Source organism: Triticum aestivum, chromosome 6A, assembly GCF_018294505.1.
Source record: "Triticum aestivum cultivar Chinese Spring chromosome 6A, IWGSC CS RefSeq v2.1, whole genome shotgun sequence".
In the NCBI taxonomy this organism is placed as follows: Eukaryota; Viridiplantae; Streptophyta; class Magnoliopsida; order Poales; family Poaceae; genus Triticum; species Triticum aestivum.
Genome location: NC_057809.1, coordinates 82,226,325 through 82,243,777, shown reverse-complemented (window position 1 = coordinate 82,243,777; position 17,453 = coordinate 82,226,325). Strand labels below are relative to the sequence as shown.

At 50.0% G+C, this 17,453-nt stretch overlaps 1 pseudogene; it reads left to right on the top strand.

The window, feature by feature from the left end:
- The first annotated feature begins 500 nt into the window (after positions 1–500).
- Positions 501–17,303, top strand: LOC123132183 (cycloartenol synthase-like; annotated as a pseudogene).
- The last annotated feature ends 150 nt before the right edge of the window (positions 17,304–17,453 follow it).

Genomic DNA, 17,453 nt, shown 5'->3' with positions numbered 1-17,453 from the left:
GCTTGAAAAACATAAACACCTTTTAAATGACATATTTTTAAAAAATACTTGAACTTTAAATATATGAACATTATCTTTCCATATCAAAAAAATTCAATACATGAACATTTAAAAAAATAGGTGTACGCTTTTTAAATTACATGAATATTTTATTTAACCATTTTTAAACTACACACCTATTTGCTTGAAAAACATAAACGCCTTTCAAATGACATAATTATTTTTTTAAATACTTGAACATTTTTTAAAATATATTAACATTATCTTTCCATTTCAAAATTTTAAAATAGAAAAGCTAAAGAAAACGGAATTAAACCCCGGAATGACGGAATAAACTGAAAACCGGAAGGAATAAATATCGCTACAGCTCGGTAAAGGAATGCACACAGCCCAACGCAGGACACCCGACTGGGCCAGCCATGGACGAGACCGCTTGTGTTTCTGTTGGATAATACAAATTCGGAGTTGAGGGGAGCCCACGGCCCAGTTCTGTACCTCCGTTCCGCTGCCGCGGCCACCTCTGGCCGGAGCCGCCGCAGCTCTGCACCCCCACGGCGGCGGCGAGATGACGAACCCCCGGGAAGGCTCTACGTGCTCGCCGCAGGCGCCCCCCTCCACGGATTCGAGGCCCTGTCTCTCCAGCGCGTAACCACCTACTAACCCTCCTTGCAATTAAGCAATTTGTACTCCGTACTCCGTACGTACTAGCACGGTTGGGGTAAACTAGGAAATGCAAGTGAAATCGATCCTAGGCTTGCTAATTTCGTGAAAGTAGGATGAAAAAGTGTTTTTATTCCAATTTTTCTAGTTCCATGGAAGTGCATGCAGAAAATTAGGGTTGCATTTCAATGTTTTTTGCCATATGAAGAAAAGGAAAATACGATATTAATACGATATTGGAGATTTTATTCGAATTTCTACAGATGTGCCCTGTGCTAGGCGTTGGCTAGGCTTATGCAATGTGAATCAAATAACTACACAGATACACAATGATTTGGGTTAACTGTTGCGTAGAATCACAGGTCTAACATAACCACAAGTATTTAAAGTTATTTTCTGCATCTTACCAATAATAGCAGTGTTGCCCTCTTGAGGCATAAATTGATAATCCGGTCCCACAATTGTGCTCAAACGGCGTAGAAAGGTCATGCAAGCCAGACATGCGTGTGCTTGCTCAGGATTTAGGACTTCTTGCCAGCAGCTGCATTTTGGTGCACATATGTAAATACTGTCATTTGCACGTTAGTTTCTTGTTCTCGGTTTTCATGGAGTGGATTTTGTCTTCAAATAACTTGTGCCTTTTGCAGTTCGCTGAGTTGACTGCTCCTAAGCTGGACATTCCTGGTAGCAAGCTCGAAGAGCATGAAGATGTCACCGAAGAAGCTGTTTTGACCTCTTTAAAGAGGGCAATCAGACAGTTGTCTACTCTCCAAGCACATGATGGACACTGGCCTGGGGATATCGCCGGTCCTATGTTCCTCCTGCCGGGCTTGGTAGTTCCTTTTGCTCACATACAACAGTGAATTTCTTAAGATTCTTTCATTATAGCCTTCTCACGTGTTCTCGCACTAGCATATCTCATCGTATGTATTAGCAAACTTCCGAGGCATCATCCTTCCTTGGAATTCTTGCAGAACTAGTGCCTAAGCCTTTTTGTTGCTCAGTTAGTTGCTTGTTTTGTTGTACTTCTCTATGAGAGAAGTGGGCCATTTGGTTTCCTCGCCTTTTTTTTTATTCAGGTAATAGCACTGCATTCGACTGGTGCTCTAAATACTGTCTTATCGTCAGAGCATCAGAAGGAGATACGTCGGTATCTCTACAATCATCAGGCAAGGAAATATTCATCTAAGCAAAACGTTCTTGATATTTTTATGCAAAAAAATCTGGCTTTGCAATCCACATGCTGTGTGTTTCATGTCATCCCTTCTGTCCACATATCTCACTACCCTAATGTATATGCCAATACTATTTTTGTTTATAATAAAGGGACAAATCTTCGTGAATTTAAGTGCAGAACAAAGATGGAGGCTGGGGATTGCACATTGAGGGCCCAAGCACCATGTTCGGTTCTGTCTTGAACTATGTTACCTTGAGATTACTTGGAGAAGGATCAGATAGTGAAGATGGAGCCATTCAGTTAGCTCAGAATTGGATTTTGGATCATGGAGGAGCAACCTTTACAACATCATGGGGAAAGTTTTGGCTTTTGGTACGGAGGTTATGCATTGTTTTCTTTTCTGTTATCTGCTTTGGTCTTGTTACAAGTGTACTTGTTTCAAACCCAGAGAGGTCTTCTGATGTCTCTACTTTCTTAAGGTTCTTGGTGTATTTGACTGGTCTGGTAACAATCCATTGCTTCCAGGACTATGGTTACTACCATACTGCCTCCCATTTCATCCAGGTTTGTTTTCCCCTTAAATACCTTTTCGCTTTCTCTTTTGGCTTGTATTTAGTTATCTGGAAATTTTATCATAATGACTAATAACTCAACACCGGCAAAATTTATCATATAAACTGCATGGAATGCTTGTTTGACTGTTAGTGCAGATGATCAGTAGAATATACCGCAAGTATGGTTCTCATGCAGCTGACCCTGGGAAAGTTTATTTGACAGATTGGCAACAAAACCATTTTTCTTTTTTGCAGCAGAACAAAAATCATTTTCTATCATCACAAACTTTGTCAGAAGGCAATAATTTTATTATACCCTTCTCTGTCTGATGTATTTGTTAGATAACTGAGCAACTATCTTCTCAGGAGGGCCAAAGGCCAATACATATACAAGTGTGTGGTAAAGTGCAAGAGACCCCTTATACAATGGGGATAAACCGAAAAAGGGCTATACACATCTAACACCCCCCCTCAAACTCATGGTGGGTCGACAACACTGAGTTTGGAGAGAAGAAAACTATGCTACACTCGAGTCTGTGCCTTCGTGAAGAAGTCTGCCAACTGTAACTCAGAGGGCACATAGTGAAGAGCGAGTCTGATCCTGCACAGCAGCACGCACAAAGTGGGCATCCACACCGATGTGCTTGGTGAGCTCATGCTTCACCGGGTCACGCGCAATGCTGATAGCACCAGTACTGTCTGACAATAAAGGAGTCGATGTAGTAGCAGACACACCAAAATCCTCAAGTAGCCATCGTAACCAGATCACCTCAGCCGTCAGCATAGCCATGGCCCGCAACTCAGCCTCTGTACTCGAGCGAGAAACTGCAGTCTGTTTCTTTGTCTTCCAGGCAATAAGAGAGCCACCAAGAAAGACACAATAAGCAGACAGTGAGCGTCGATCAGAGGGATCACTAGCCCAGGTAGCATCAGAGTAGGCCTGGAGCTCAAGAGAGCTGGAGCGGGGAAAGAAAAGGCGCTGAGAAAGCGTTCCACGAAGATATCGTAGAACACGGAGGAGATGACTATAGTGGACAGAGGTGGGGGCTGAAACGGACTGACTCAGAATGTGAACAGGATAGGAGATGTCAGGACGCGTAACAGCAAGATAGACAAGACTGCCAACAAGGTGACGATAGCGAGTGGGATTAGGGAGAGGGTCACCATCAGAGGCACGAAGCTGAATGTTGAGCTCCATGGGAGTGACAATAGTGCGCTCATCACCGAGAGCAGCGCGAGCAAGAAGATCCTGAATATATTTTTCTTGGGAGATGTAGAAGCCATCAGAGGACGACGGACTGGAGATGATGGTGGAGAGGTGGAGGAGGAGGAGGGAGAAGACGGGGTCGGTGGTGAATGAGAAGGAATGAGAGGTGCCGGAGGAAGGGGTGACACAGGAGGCACGTAGCGGGGCGTATCGGGAAGGAGAAGGAAGGAAAGGTCGTCGACAGAGAAACTCAAGGAAGAAGAACATGGGTAGTAAGAACGAGACTCGTCAAAAGTCACATCACACGAGATGCGCAAGCGACGACCCATAGGATCCCAACATCGATAGCCCTTGTGCTCATCACTGTAACCAAGGAAAACACACTCAACCGACCGAGCAGTTGGTTTGGTGCGTTTGCGGGGGCCAAGGAGAACATAGCACACACGGAGAGCTGAGTAGTCAGGAGAGCGACCAGAGAGACACTCCATAGGAATACCGCCCTGCAGAGCAGTCAATGGCTGAATGTTGATGAGATAGGTGGATGCGGAAACAGCCTCAGCCCAAAAATGGGGTGGAAGGGAAGCAGCAATCATGAGCGCACGAGTCGTCTCAAGCAAATGGCGATGCTTACGTTCGGCAACACCATTCTGAGCATGAGCACCAGGACATGAGAACTGGGCGAGAGTACCCTGTTCCGCGAGAAAACCACGCAACAGCTGAGAGATATACTCTCCAGCGGAGTCAGCACAAAAGGTACGAATGGGCGTGGAAAACTGGGTGTGAACCATGGCAGCAAATCGTTTGTATATAGGGAGAACCTCGCTACGAGATTTCATGAAGTAGAGCCAAGTGTAGCCATAGAAATCATCAATAAACAAAACATAGTAGCGATGACCACCTTTCGAATCAAAGGGAGCAGGACCCCAGACATCAGAATGAACTAAGTCAAAAGGACGCTGAGATACAAACTCACTAGTAGGATAAGGTAACTGAGTCTGTTTGCCAAGTCTGCAACCATTACAATGCAAGGAGACATCTCCAGATACAGACCCCAAGAGGCCCTGATGAACTAAAGAATGATGGATAAGTCTGTGTACTAGGGTCCTTGTGGGGCTGCAGCACATGGTCCTTGTGGCAGTTAGGAGGATAAAGTCCTGGACCATCAAGGATTGGCTGTTAGGATAGAGTTCTGTTCTTGACCATCAAGGACTGTCAGTTAGCATCTTAGACTAGCATCTTAGACTAGCATCTTAGACTGGCATCTTAGCAGCATCTTAGCATATGCCTTGGCTGGCTAGCAGCCTATAAATATGTATCCCCAACCCCTCAGGTTGGTATGGCATTGTGTGAGAAATAAACCAACGAAAATTGTCCCAACTCTCCTAGTGTCATCCACAACTATCAATGCTCAGGCTGAAAGGTCTAACAAGTAGTTCTGTTCTTGACCATCAAGGACTGTCAGTTAGCATCTTAGACTAGCATCTTAGACTAGCATCTTAGACTGGCATCTTAGCAGCATCTTAGCATATGCCTTGGCTGGCTAGCAGCCTATAAATATGTATCCCCAACCCCTCAGGTTGGTATGGCATTGTGTGAGAAATAAACCAACGAAAATTGTCCCAATTCTCCTAGTGTCATCCACAACTATCAATGCTCAGGCTGAAAGGTCTAACAAGTGGTATCAGAGCCAGGTTAACCTGCACCCTGAGCATTTCCTGTGAGCAGCCCAAGTCGGTAGCAGCAGCTGCTCCGTCTGCCTCTGGTTACCTTCCTCCCTCCGGACTGTCGAGCAGCAGGTCGTCTTCATCAGCCTCCTTTTCACGCAACAGCCCCCCTACAGCGAGCCATGTCTGCAGGTCGCTCTCAGCACACGGCTACCTCGAGCATGCGGCGCTAGCAAGAGGCCGAGCGCGCCGTGGCAGAGGAGCGTGAGCGAGCGGCTGTAGCAGCGGCTGCTGCGGCGGCAAGAGTGTCGAGGCTAGCTGCAGCGGAGCTGGCAGCAGCCAGAGCGGAGGTAGAAGCAGCCAGGGCGGAGGTAGAGGCAGCAGCAGTAGCAGAAGCAGCCCGTGAGGCTACGGCGGATGCCAAGGCACTCCGCGGCAGCCCCGGCAGCTCCAGCAGCTCCGCGCCTGCGGACGACGGCGCCGACGCAGATCGCGCCAAAGTGGCGCAGGAGCGGACGGCGCAGTGGGCAGTCGAGCACGCCCGCGCTCCAGGTGGAGGCGCGCACCGCGACGGCGGCTGCAACGACCAGGACCGCGGCCTCTACGAGGTCCGGACTGTGGTCAGGGATGTTGGTGCCAGTGTTGGGTTGCCTACCCTCACTAAAACCAACTACGTCGAGTGGGCCGGGATCATGAAGGTCAGGCTCCAGGTGCGGCGCATGTGGGAGGCAGTCCAGGACAGCAACGTCGACCACCTAGAGGATCGACGGGCACTGGACGCCCTCATCGCCGCAGTCCCGCCCGAGATGCAGTTCTCGTTTTCCAACAAGCGGACTGCCAAGGAGGCTTGGGACGCCATCGCCGCAGCACGCATCGGCAGCGACCGTGCTCGCAAGTCCACCCTGCAGGCACTTCGTAAGGAGTGGGAGAACCTGGGCTTCAAGCCAGGTGAGGACGTTGATGACTTTGCTCTCCGTCTCAACACTCTGCTGCAGAAGATGGTGAAGTTTGGCGATGCCACCTACACCGAGGAGAGAGCTGTCGAGAAGCTTTTTCGGTGCATTCCCGAGAAGTACAAGCAGATGGCTCGCTCGATCGAGTCGTTGCTGGACCTCTCCACGATGACGATCGAGGAGGCGATAGGTCGACTCAAGGTCGTCGACACCGACGAGCCACAGCCCCCCTCGGGGCCCGTCACCACCGGCGGGAAGCTGCTCCTAACTTGGGAGCAGTGGGATCCCAGCCTTGGTGACAAGAAGAAGGGGGAGCCTTCCTCCTCGACGGGCGGCCGCAAGCGTGGCAAGCAGCGTAAGGCGCGAAGAGGCCCCCCGGGCAGGGCACAAGGACGTGCCGAAGGTGACGCCCGCGGAGGCGCCAAGGACGGCGCCGCTGGCAAGCCCAGGCCGGCACAAGACAACAGTTGCCACAACTGTGGCCGGTTTGGCCATTGGGCCAATGAGTGTCGGCAACCACGACAAGGCCAGGCTCACGTCGCACAGGCGAAGGAGGAGGAGACGGCTCTGTTCATGGCGCATGCAAGCATTGAGCTACCCTCGGCGACTCCAGTCGCAAAGGCTTTCATCCACCTCGATGAGCCAAAAGCACACGCTCTTCTCGGCGATGGCTCCGGGAAGGACAAGGCTATGGGGTGGTGCCTCGACACCGGCGCCACCCACCACATGACCGGTCGAAGGGAATTCTTCGCCGAGCTCGACTCCGATGCGCGAGGCTCCGTCAAGTTCGGGGATGCCTCCGCTGTGGAGATAAAGGGCGTCGGCTCCGTCATCTTCACCACCAAGATGGGAGAGCACCGGCTGCTCACCGGTGTCTACTACATCCCCGCGCTAAGGAATTCCATCATCAGCTTGGGACAGCTGGATGAGAACGGCTCACGCGTGCTGATTGAGCATGGGGTCCTACGCATCTGGGATCGCCAGCGTCGCCTTCTCGCCAAGGTGCCCAGAGGTGAAAATCGACTCTACGTCCTTGATGTGCAGGTGGCACAACCGGTCTGTCTCGCTGTCCGTCGAGACGACGAGGCGTGGCGGTGGCATGAGCGCTTTGGGCACCTTCACTTTGAGGCCCTGAAGCGTCTAAGTGCCAAGGAGATGGTGCGAGGCCTGCCATGCCTCGACCATGTGGAGCAGTTCTGCGACATCTGCGTACTGACAAAGCAGAGACGACTCCCCTTTCCCCAACAGGCGAGTTTTCGGGCTAAGGAGAAGCTGGAGCTCGTGCACGGAGACCTGTGCGGCCCGGTGACGCCAGCCACACCAGGAGGTCGACGCTACTTCCTGCTGCTCGTCGACGATCTCTCCCGCTACATGTGGGTGATGATCCTCGGCAGTAAGGGAGAAGCGGCGGACGCCATCAGGCGCGCGCAGGTTGGTGTGGAGGCGGAGAGCGGCCGCAAATTGCGCGTGTTGCGCACTGACAACGGCGGCGAGTTCACGGCGGCTGAATTCGCGTCGTACTGCGCCGATGAGGGCATCCAGCGCCACTACTCCGCGCCGTACAGCCCGCAGCAAAACGGCGTCGTCGAGCGGCGCAACCAGACGGTTGTGGGGATGGCTCGGGCTCTCCTCAAGCAGAGAGGGATGCCGGCTGTCTTCTAGGGAGAGGCGGTGCTAACGGCCGTCTACATCCTCAACCGCTCTCCTACTAAGGCACTCGACGGCAGAACTCCGTACGAGGCCTGGCATGGGCGGAAGCCGGCGGTCTCTCATTTGCGGGTCTTTGGCTGCCTTGCGTTTGCCAAGGAGCTCGGCCACATCGGCAAGTTCGACGACAGGAGCACTCCGGGAGTCTTCATCGGCTACGCGGAGGGCTCAAAGGCCTACCGCATCCTCGACCCAAAGACACAACGTGTGCGCACAGCGCGAGACGTCGTGTTCAACGAAGGGCAAGGGTGGCAATGGGACAAGGCGGTGGATGACGGCTCGACGCCGACGTATGATGACTTCATTGTCGAGTACGCTCACTTCAAGGAAGCTGGGGGAGCAAGCAGCTCCTCTTCACCGGGCACGTCTACCCCGGCCCCCAAAACTACATCGACTCCGGCGCCTGCTACACCGACGACACCACAACCGGCGACGCCGCATACTCCAGCCCCGGCGGTCGCCACTCCGGGCTCGTCTTCATCAGCACCAGCTCACGCAGAGCACAACCCGATGAAGTTCGCTTCCCCGCGCACTCACGACGAGGAGCGGGTCGACGCATGGTATGGAGGCAAACCGCTGCGGTACCGTACGATGGATAATGTGCTCGGCGACCAGCCGGTGCCAGGACTGGTGCCACGTGACCTGGAGGCGCAGCTACAGCTCGTGTGTGCAGACGGCGAACCACGGTCCTTTGCAGAGGCCGAGAGAGACGCGGCATGGCGCGCCACGATGAAGTTGGAGATGGATGCGGTCGAGCAAAACCGCACCTGGGAGCTTGCTGATCTCCCTCGAGGTCACCGCGCAATCACCCTTAAGTGGGTGTTCAAGCTGAAGAGGGATGGAGCCGGCGCCATCATCAAGCACAAGGCTCGTTTGGTGGCCCGAGGCTTCTTGCAGCAGGAAGGAGTCGACTTCGACGACGCTTTCGCTCCCGTGGCACGGATGGAGTCCGTGCGACTTCTCCTTGCGCTGGCTGCCCAGGAGGGCTAGCGTGTCCACCACATGGACGTTAAGTCGGCATTCCTCAATGGCGACTTGAAGGAGGAAGTCTACGTGCATCAGCCACCGGGGTTTACGATTCCCGGCCAGGAGGGCAAGGTGCTCCGCCTGCGCAAGGCTCTCTATGGCCTGCGGCAGGCACCCAGGGCGTGGAACGCCAAGCTGGACTCCACGCTGAAGAAGATGGGTTTCGAGCAGAGCCCGCATGAGGCTGCCGTCTACCGACGGGGGAGTGGAGGAAATGCCCTGCTGGTGGGCGTCTACGTTGACGACCTGGTGATCACCGGCACCAAAGATGCAGAGGTGGCGGCGTTCAAGGAAGACATGAAGGCCACGTTCCAGATGAGTGACCTGGGGCTCCTCTCCTTCTATCTAGGGATTGAGGTGCACCAGGACCACTCCGGGATCGCGCTTCGACAGTCCGCCTACGCCAAGCGCATTGTTGAGCTAGCTGGGCTCACCGACTGCCATCCAGCTCTCACTCCGATGGAGGAGAGGCTGAAACTAAGTCGCGACAGCACGACGGAGGAAGTGGATGCTACGCAGTACCGACGCCTTGTGGGGAGCCTTCGCTACCTCACTCACACACGGCCGGACTTGGCATTCTCCGTCGGCTATGTCAGTCGGTTCATGGAGCGACCAACGTCGGAACACCAGCAGGCAGTGAAGAGGATCGTCCGCTACATAGCAGGGACCCTCGACCACGGCCTCCATTACCCTAGGTGCCCTGGGGCAGCGCACTTCGTCGGGTACAGCGACAGCGACCACACCGGCGACATCGACACCAGCAAGAGCACGAGCGGGATCCTCCTCTTCCTCGGCAAGTGTCTCGTGAGCTGGCAATCAGTCAAGCAGCAGGTGGTGGCCCTGTCCAGCTGTGAGGCTGAGTACATAGCGGCCTCCACCGCCTGTACTCAGGCGCTCTGGCTTGCTCGACTGCTTGGTGATCTTCTCGTTCAAGACACCAGAACGGTGCAGCTCCTGGTGGACAGCAAGTCCGCCCTGGCCCTGGCAAAGAACCCCGTGTTCCACGAACGGAGCAAGCACATCCGACTGAGGTATCACTTCATCCGCAGCTGTGTGGAAGAAGGGAGCATCGAGGCGAGCTACATCAACACCAAGGATCAGCTCGCAGACCTGCTCACCAAGCCCCTTGGGAGGGTCAAGTTCCTCGAACTTTGCTCCAGGATTGGGATGATTCAACTCTCCCACAAGACGACGTACAAGACTTAGGGGGAGAATGATGGATAAGTCTGTGTACTAGGGTCCTTGTGGGGCTGCAGCACATGGTCCTTGTGGCAGTTAGGAGGATAAAGTCCTGGACCATCAAGGACTGGCTGTTAGGATAGAGTTCTGTTCTTGACCATCAAGGACTGTCAGTTAGCATCTTAGACTAGCATCTTAGACTAGCATCTTAGACTGGCATCTTAGCAGCATCTTAGCATATGCCTTGGCTGGCTAGCAGCCTATAAATATGTATCCCCAACCCCTCAGGTTGGTATGGCATTGTGTGAGAAATAAACCAACGAAAATTGTCCCAACTCTCCTAGTGTCATCCACAACTATCAATGCTCAGGCTGAAAGGTCTAACAAAGAAGACAAACGAGAGCCACAAAGGTGACCAAGACAATGCCACTGCTGGAAGGACGCAGACGAAGAGGCAGCAAGAGCATGGGAGTTGGCAGAAGTGGTGGCAGCGGAAGGAACACAAAGCCAATCAACCTCCCAAAGGCACTCTGACTCACGGCGCCGGGGGCCAGCACCAACCAAAGCCTTGGTGCAACGATCCTGAATGGAACAAGAGTCGGTATCAAGAATGACACGACAACCAGAATCAATGAGTTGGGCAGCGGAAAAGAGATTCATGGTAAGGCGAGGCACATGTGAAACACTAGGAACAGAAAAGGAGGGAGTGGAAAGAAGACCACGACTAGCAACAGGAAGAGGTGTACCATCGGCGGTAAGGACATTAACAGGCGAATCAAGAGGTCGAAGAGAAGACAACACCGAAGAATTAGAAGACATATGAAAGGAGGCTCCAGAATCTAGAACCCACGAAGATATACCTGACTGTGGAGGTGGCTGTGATGGTGATGAAGTGGATGCGGTCACAGCAGCAGCGGAACCAGTCGACGAAGAGCCTGAGGAAGCCAAGATACGCTTGAGCCTCACAATGTCCTGGTCAGTGAGCGACGGAGTCAGGGAAGATCCAGGAGTCCCACTGGAAGAGGAGCGCCTCTGGTCACGCTTCTTCTCACGGCAATCAAACTCTGGATGACCTGGCCGAGAGCAGTAGCCATAGAAGGTGTCACGGCACGACCGTCCCCTCTCAGTATAAGTAGGGCGACCCACCCCCCTGCAGGTGTGGGTAGGAGCGGTGGAGCGGTGAGCCGAGCAGACGACACAGGAGCCCGAGTAGCCAACACAGACAGGACCACCAGCAAACCAGCAAAGCGAAGGCGGGTCTCCTCAGCACGAAGCTCGGCAAGCACCTCCGAGATGGGAACACAACCACGAGCAAGCAAGTGAGCACGTCTGGGCTCAAACTCAGAGCGGAGACGAGATAAGAACTCATGGACCTGCTGAAACTCCAGATCAGACCGAGTAGTTTGACAGCAACGACAGGTGCCACAAACAACTGTGCGAAGCGAGTCAAGCTGACGCCAGATGGCAGAGCATTGTGAATAGAACTCATCAACAGAGGAATCACCTTGCTGGAGGGCGTGCTCCTGACGCACCACAGATAGGTAGAGAGCATCATCAGAGGGCTGTAGCGCTGACAAAGATAAGACCACATCGCTGCGACTGTGCCAAGTCCCATGAACTCTGAAGCAAACTGAGGGAGGACACTCGCAGTGAGAACAGCAGCAGCACGAGCATCGTCATTGCACCACTGAGTATAAGCAGACAGATCATCGCGGTACACCGAGAGAGCATCGGAATAGGCAGATACCTGCTGATCATAGGCATCAACTGCAGCATCATCAAGGGCCTTGGCGGCATCCCGGTGAGCCTGAGAAGCCTCAACCGCAAGTACCGGCGGCACCGGTGGGATGGGGGCCACGGGCGCAACAGGGCATGGCGGACAGGGGACCTCGCTAGAAAGAACACCCCACAAAAGAAGACCACGCATATGGATGCGCATGAACCCCACAAACTCAGCGTAGTTGGTGCCATCGAAGATCACCGAACACCGAGGAACAGCAACATAGCCCGAAGAAGACATAACGAGGTCTTCTTGTGCTTGCTCTGCTCAGTCTCTCCTCTTTTTTTTCTTTTTTTTGGGTCAACGCACGGAAGACAGCCTATTCAGATCGGGCTGAAGAACGAGCGAAGCAGGCGCTGGATCGGAAGGAGGGGCGCTGAGGCAGGCAGCCTAGCCCCGCTCGATCTGAAGGAGGGGCGGGCAGGCAGCCAGGCCCCACTCTCGATCGGAAGGGACGCGCGGCAGGCTGGCCCCACGCTCGATCTGAAGGGACGCGCGGCCCGCCCTCGATCCGAAGCAGGGGCGCGCGAGAGGCCGGCTCTCGATCCCCTCGATCCGAAGCAGGGGCGCACGAGAGGGCCGCCCTCGATCCGAAACAGGGACGTGCGAGCGAGTGACCCTAAGGCAGGCAGCCAAGCACAGCACAGCAGCGACCAGCAAGCTGCGGACGAAGAGAGCCGAGAGCGCCGGGACGAGGTCAGCCGGCCGGAGAAGGAGAGCTCCGGGCGCTGGGCGCCGGATCCGGCCAGCGACGGACTAGAGCGGCCGGAGACGAGGCTGGGACGGCAGGAATCGAGGTAAGTTAGAGGAAGGGCGCACGGAGTTGCGTCGTGCGAGAGAGAGAGGCTAACCTAGCATCTGATACCATGTTAGATAACTGAGCAACTATCTTCTCAGAAGGGCCAAAGGCCAATACATATACAAGTGTGTGGTAAAGTGCAAGAGACCCCTTATACAATGGGGATAAACCAAAAAAGGGCTATACACATCTAACAGTATTCACATTTATTAGTACTCCCTCCGTCCCAAAATAAGTGTCTTTGATGTAGTACAACTTTAGTACAATATTGTACTAAATTAAAGACACTTATTTTCAGATGGAGAGGGTATATATTATCATAATCTAAAGTTGTACTAAATTAAAGACACTTATTTTGGGACGGAACGAGTATATATTATCATAATTTCTTACCTTATTATCTTTGCTAAAATATTCTGCGTCGCACACAGGGCGCATGTGGTCCCATTGCCGAATGGTATACTTTCCCATGTCTTACATATATGGAAAGAGGTTTGTCGGCCCAATTACACCAACTGTATTGAACTTACGGAAGGAGCTCTATAAAGTACCCTATGATGAGATAGATTGGGACAAGGCTCGCAGCCAATGTGCTAAGGTTCGTTGGAACTTGTTTTGTTGTGCATGTGCCAAACCAGTAACAACATAAAGTAACTTCATATCATTATGCTATTGAGAGGTTTCTGCTCTGCATGGTTTTTGATCTGTAAACGGACATGGCTCCTGTGTCAGTATCACACATTTTTATTTATTACTTTAGGTAGAGATCTCCATGCAGAATATAATTATAAAATGTTGCTTGAAAGATTTTATTATAATTTACTGTAGGAGGATCTGTACTGTCCTCATCCACTGGGACAAGATATCTTATGGTCCACTCTTCACAAATTCGTTGAACCAGTTCTGTCGCATTGGCCCGGAAGCAAATTGAGGGAGAAAGCTTTGAAAAATGCCATGCAACATATTCATTACGAAGATGAGAACACTCAGTATATTTGTAGTGGTGATGTAGGGAAGGTATATATAAAATCATGCCGTTTTTTAAAAGGGCATGCGGTTTTTTTTTGTTCCTGTTTTCAGTTGATTATTGTGAAAACTGATAATACAAAAAAATTGTGCAGGTACTGAATATGCTTTGTTGCTGGATAGAAGATCCTAACTCGCAGGAATTCAAACTTCATATTCCAAGGATCTATGATTATTTGTGGGTTGCTGAAGATGGCATGAAGATGCAGGTTATTCTTTATGTTGTCCTTGATCCCAATTATTTTGCTTTCAGTTGCGGTGACTGCTTCACAGGTTACTTAACTTAGTTAAATAGCACAGGAAAGTTACTTTAGCATTTTCAGTTAGCATGGTGTCTATTTTTGTCATTTATTAATTTGGTCCAGATATACTCTGGAATCTGGAGAGATACTAAGATATAGTGCATCTTTTCTTTTGGCTTGATATGCTAATACCAGTGTTAAGAAATGGTCCTGTCACCGTAGGGTTATAATGGCAGCCAGCTTTGGGACACAGCTTTCACAGTTGAAGCTATACTGGCTACGGAACTCACAGAAGAGTTCTGTCCTACTCTTAAACTAGCCCATGGCTACATAAAAAATTCACAGGTAAATTTTGATGCTTAATTTTCCGGCCAGATTAGGTCATCGTTTGACTCAATTTCTGTTATCTGTTCTGTGAAAGGTTCTTCACGACTGCCATGGAGATTTGAGTGTCTGGTATCGTCATATATCTAAAGGTGCATGGACCTTTTCTACCGCCGATCATGTTTGGCCTGTATCAGATTGCACTGCACTAGGATTAAAGGTGGTACCGTCATTCTAAAGTTGATATCACGAATTACCCTATGCAGACAAACTTTCAAAACTTGAGCACTTGCATTCATATAATTATTTGATTTTCACTTGATACTATTAACAGAGTAATTCCAGAATGTTATATTCTCATCCATTATTTACCAACATGATAAGATATGGTCAAAGGTGTGTGTTGGAGACAGTCTCGTTGTCCAAAATGACATTTATTTTCGAAGCCTGTTAACAGGTGAATGATGTTATGATGTTGTTTACCTGTAAGGATATGATTTTGTAAGTTCCAGCATTTGTTCTTCCAGGTTCTTGGAAGTAGGGACTCTCTTTAATGCACAAAATAACCAAAACAACTCTCAAGTTTTAGATCTTATATTCTTTTGTGGTGTCGTGGTCATCATTTGAATTATTGTTATAATTGTTCAAATTGTTGCGATTCCTCTTTCTCATCAGGCCTCATTGTTGTTGTCAAAGATTTCTCCAAAAATGGTTGGTGTATCAATAGAAGCCAATAGACTTTATGACGCTGTCAATTGTCTCCTTTCTTGGATGGTATGCATATCCAGTTTTCAAACCTCTAAAAGCTAGGATCATTAGTTCTCTTTTGCTCTATGCTCTTATGGATTTATCTATGATTCTAACTTTCTTTTTGCATATATGTTTGCTTAAATTTTCTCTAACAATATGCTTGTTTAAATTGGGTGGAACTAAGATAAACCGTTTTTTACAGAACGGAAATGGTGGCTTTGCATCATATGAACTCACCAGGTCTTATGCCTGGCTGGAGGTGAGTTACAACTGCAATGAGAACTCTAGACATTCAGCCTTTTGTAAATAGTGTTTTACAATCTGACATGCTTTTAAAACTGTTCAGTTTCTCAATCCTTCTGAGATCTTTGGGGACATAATGATTGATCATCCGTAAGATTTGATAACCCTATTCTTGTTACCATGCTGATTTGTTGTTTTTAAGAGAAACTGAACTGAGATGTAAACTGGACTGGCAGTGTTGTTGAATGTACTTCAGAAGTGATCCAGGCCCTGACTGCATTCAGAAAGCACTACCCTGGACATAGGAGGGAAGAGATAGACAAATGTATCCATAAAGCCGAAAACTTCATTGAGAGTATTCAAAGAAGCGACGGCTCATGGTTAGTGTTGAAACTCTGTTCCGGAAGAAAAGAATGTCCAATACCCAGGCATCTTTTGATGCTTTTTGGTGTCTTCACTCAAACACAGAAACTGCTGCCATTATTGCTCATTGTGTTGTCTATTTGCAACAGGTACGGCTCCTGGGCTATTTGTTTCACCTATGGGACATGGTACGCAGTGAGGGGATTAGTTGCTGCTGGAAGGACATTCAAGAACTGTCATGCTATTAGGAAGGCCTGCGACTTCTTGTTGTCGAAAGAGACTCCTTCTGGTGGCTGGGGAGAAAGCTATTTGTCATGCAGGGATAAGGTACATTCATTTCTTCCTAGTTCCTAGGTAATGCCTGTTGACGGATGTCTGTATGCAGCGGTAGCTACGGTACAACCAGAAACAGATCAGTCCGCGATTGATCATAAGTATGAACGCCTGATTTACTGTTAGCTCAGAATTAGCAGTTATGTCGAGATCTATTTACAAGCAATAATATCCCTCCATTAAAAAAAAGCATCATGCTGTTCGTCCAAAGAGCTTGTCTTCAATTCCTCCATTTTAACATGGCACATATATTACATACAGCGCAGCAAAAAAAAAGTTATGCTTCCATAGATCAATCAAACCAGTAGCGAACCAACATGTATTGTTTTGATATTTTTTTCTGCAAAAGAGAACTAATCTGATCTGGACATTTTTTTTAATTTCTGCAAATAGGTTTACACCGAACTTGAAGGAAGGCGCCCCCATGTAGTCAATACCAGTTGGGCCATGCTGGCCCTTTGATGCTGGGCAGGTTTTTGTATTTTCTTTTTCTCCTCGATTTGGCATTGTTCATTGAGGCATTCACCAGGCTCATTCATATGATGATATCTGCATTTCAATTTCCGTTGGAGCAGGCCGAGAGAGATCCAGGGCCTCTGCACCGGGCAGCAAGGGTTTTGATTAACCTACAACTAGAGGATGGCGAGTTCCTTCAGCAAGTAAGTATGCCGCGAACCGAGCAGTGAAACTTTTCTCTTGTAAGGACACTCTCATGAAAACCACTGTCAAAAGTGCTTAGATTCCAGACACTAACTAACTGGCAATCCGGCATTCGGTCGCTGTTCTGTCTGCGTTTGTTCATGACCGTTGAAATGGTATTTTCTGTTTTGTGCCACAGGAGATCATCGGCATCTTCGCCAGGAACTGCACCATCAGTTACTCCCAGTACAGGAACATCTTCCCTATCTGGGCGCTTGGAGAGTACCGCTGCCGTGTCCTGACAATGCCTAGCTGCTGATCCGAGTCAGAAGCGCAGCAGTGCAGGTCACACTATCTGCAAATGAAATCTATACGTACTGGTACGTACATACCTTCTCAAGGCACTGAAATGGTAGACAGAGGAAGAACTGTACTTGTAGTATTATTGTACACTATCAGAGTCCAAATAAATGATTGGTGTATAATTACGGAATAAGAAGTCTGAAAAGATGATACCAAGATGCTTAATTATGTGCACTTTTTTTTCTTTCGGAAATGCAGTTCATTTTTCACTTCATGCCTGCAATCTTGAATGGCCATACCTGCCAGTCTGCTGTGCTCATGTTTTTAGAACTACCGCCTTAGGCTTTAGGGACAGTAACGGTGGCATGCCCCCCCCCCCTCGTCCGATTTAAACAGACGGATCGACAGGAACTGTACCCGCACGACAGTGCATGAACAGTGCCCGGCGCTACGGGGTCGATGCACACTGCCTGGCCATGTTATGCCGTGGTCATTAGATCTATGTCCAGCCATTGCCGGTCCTT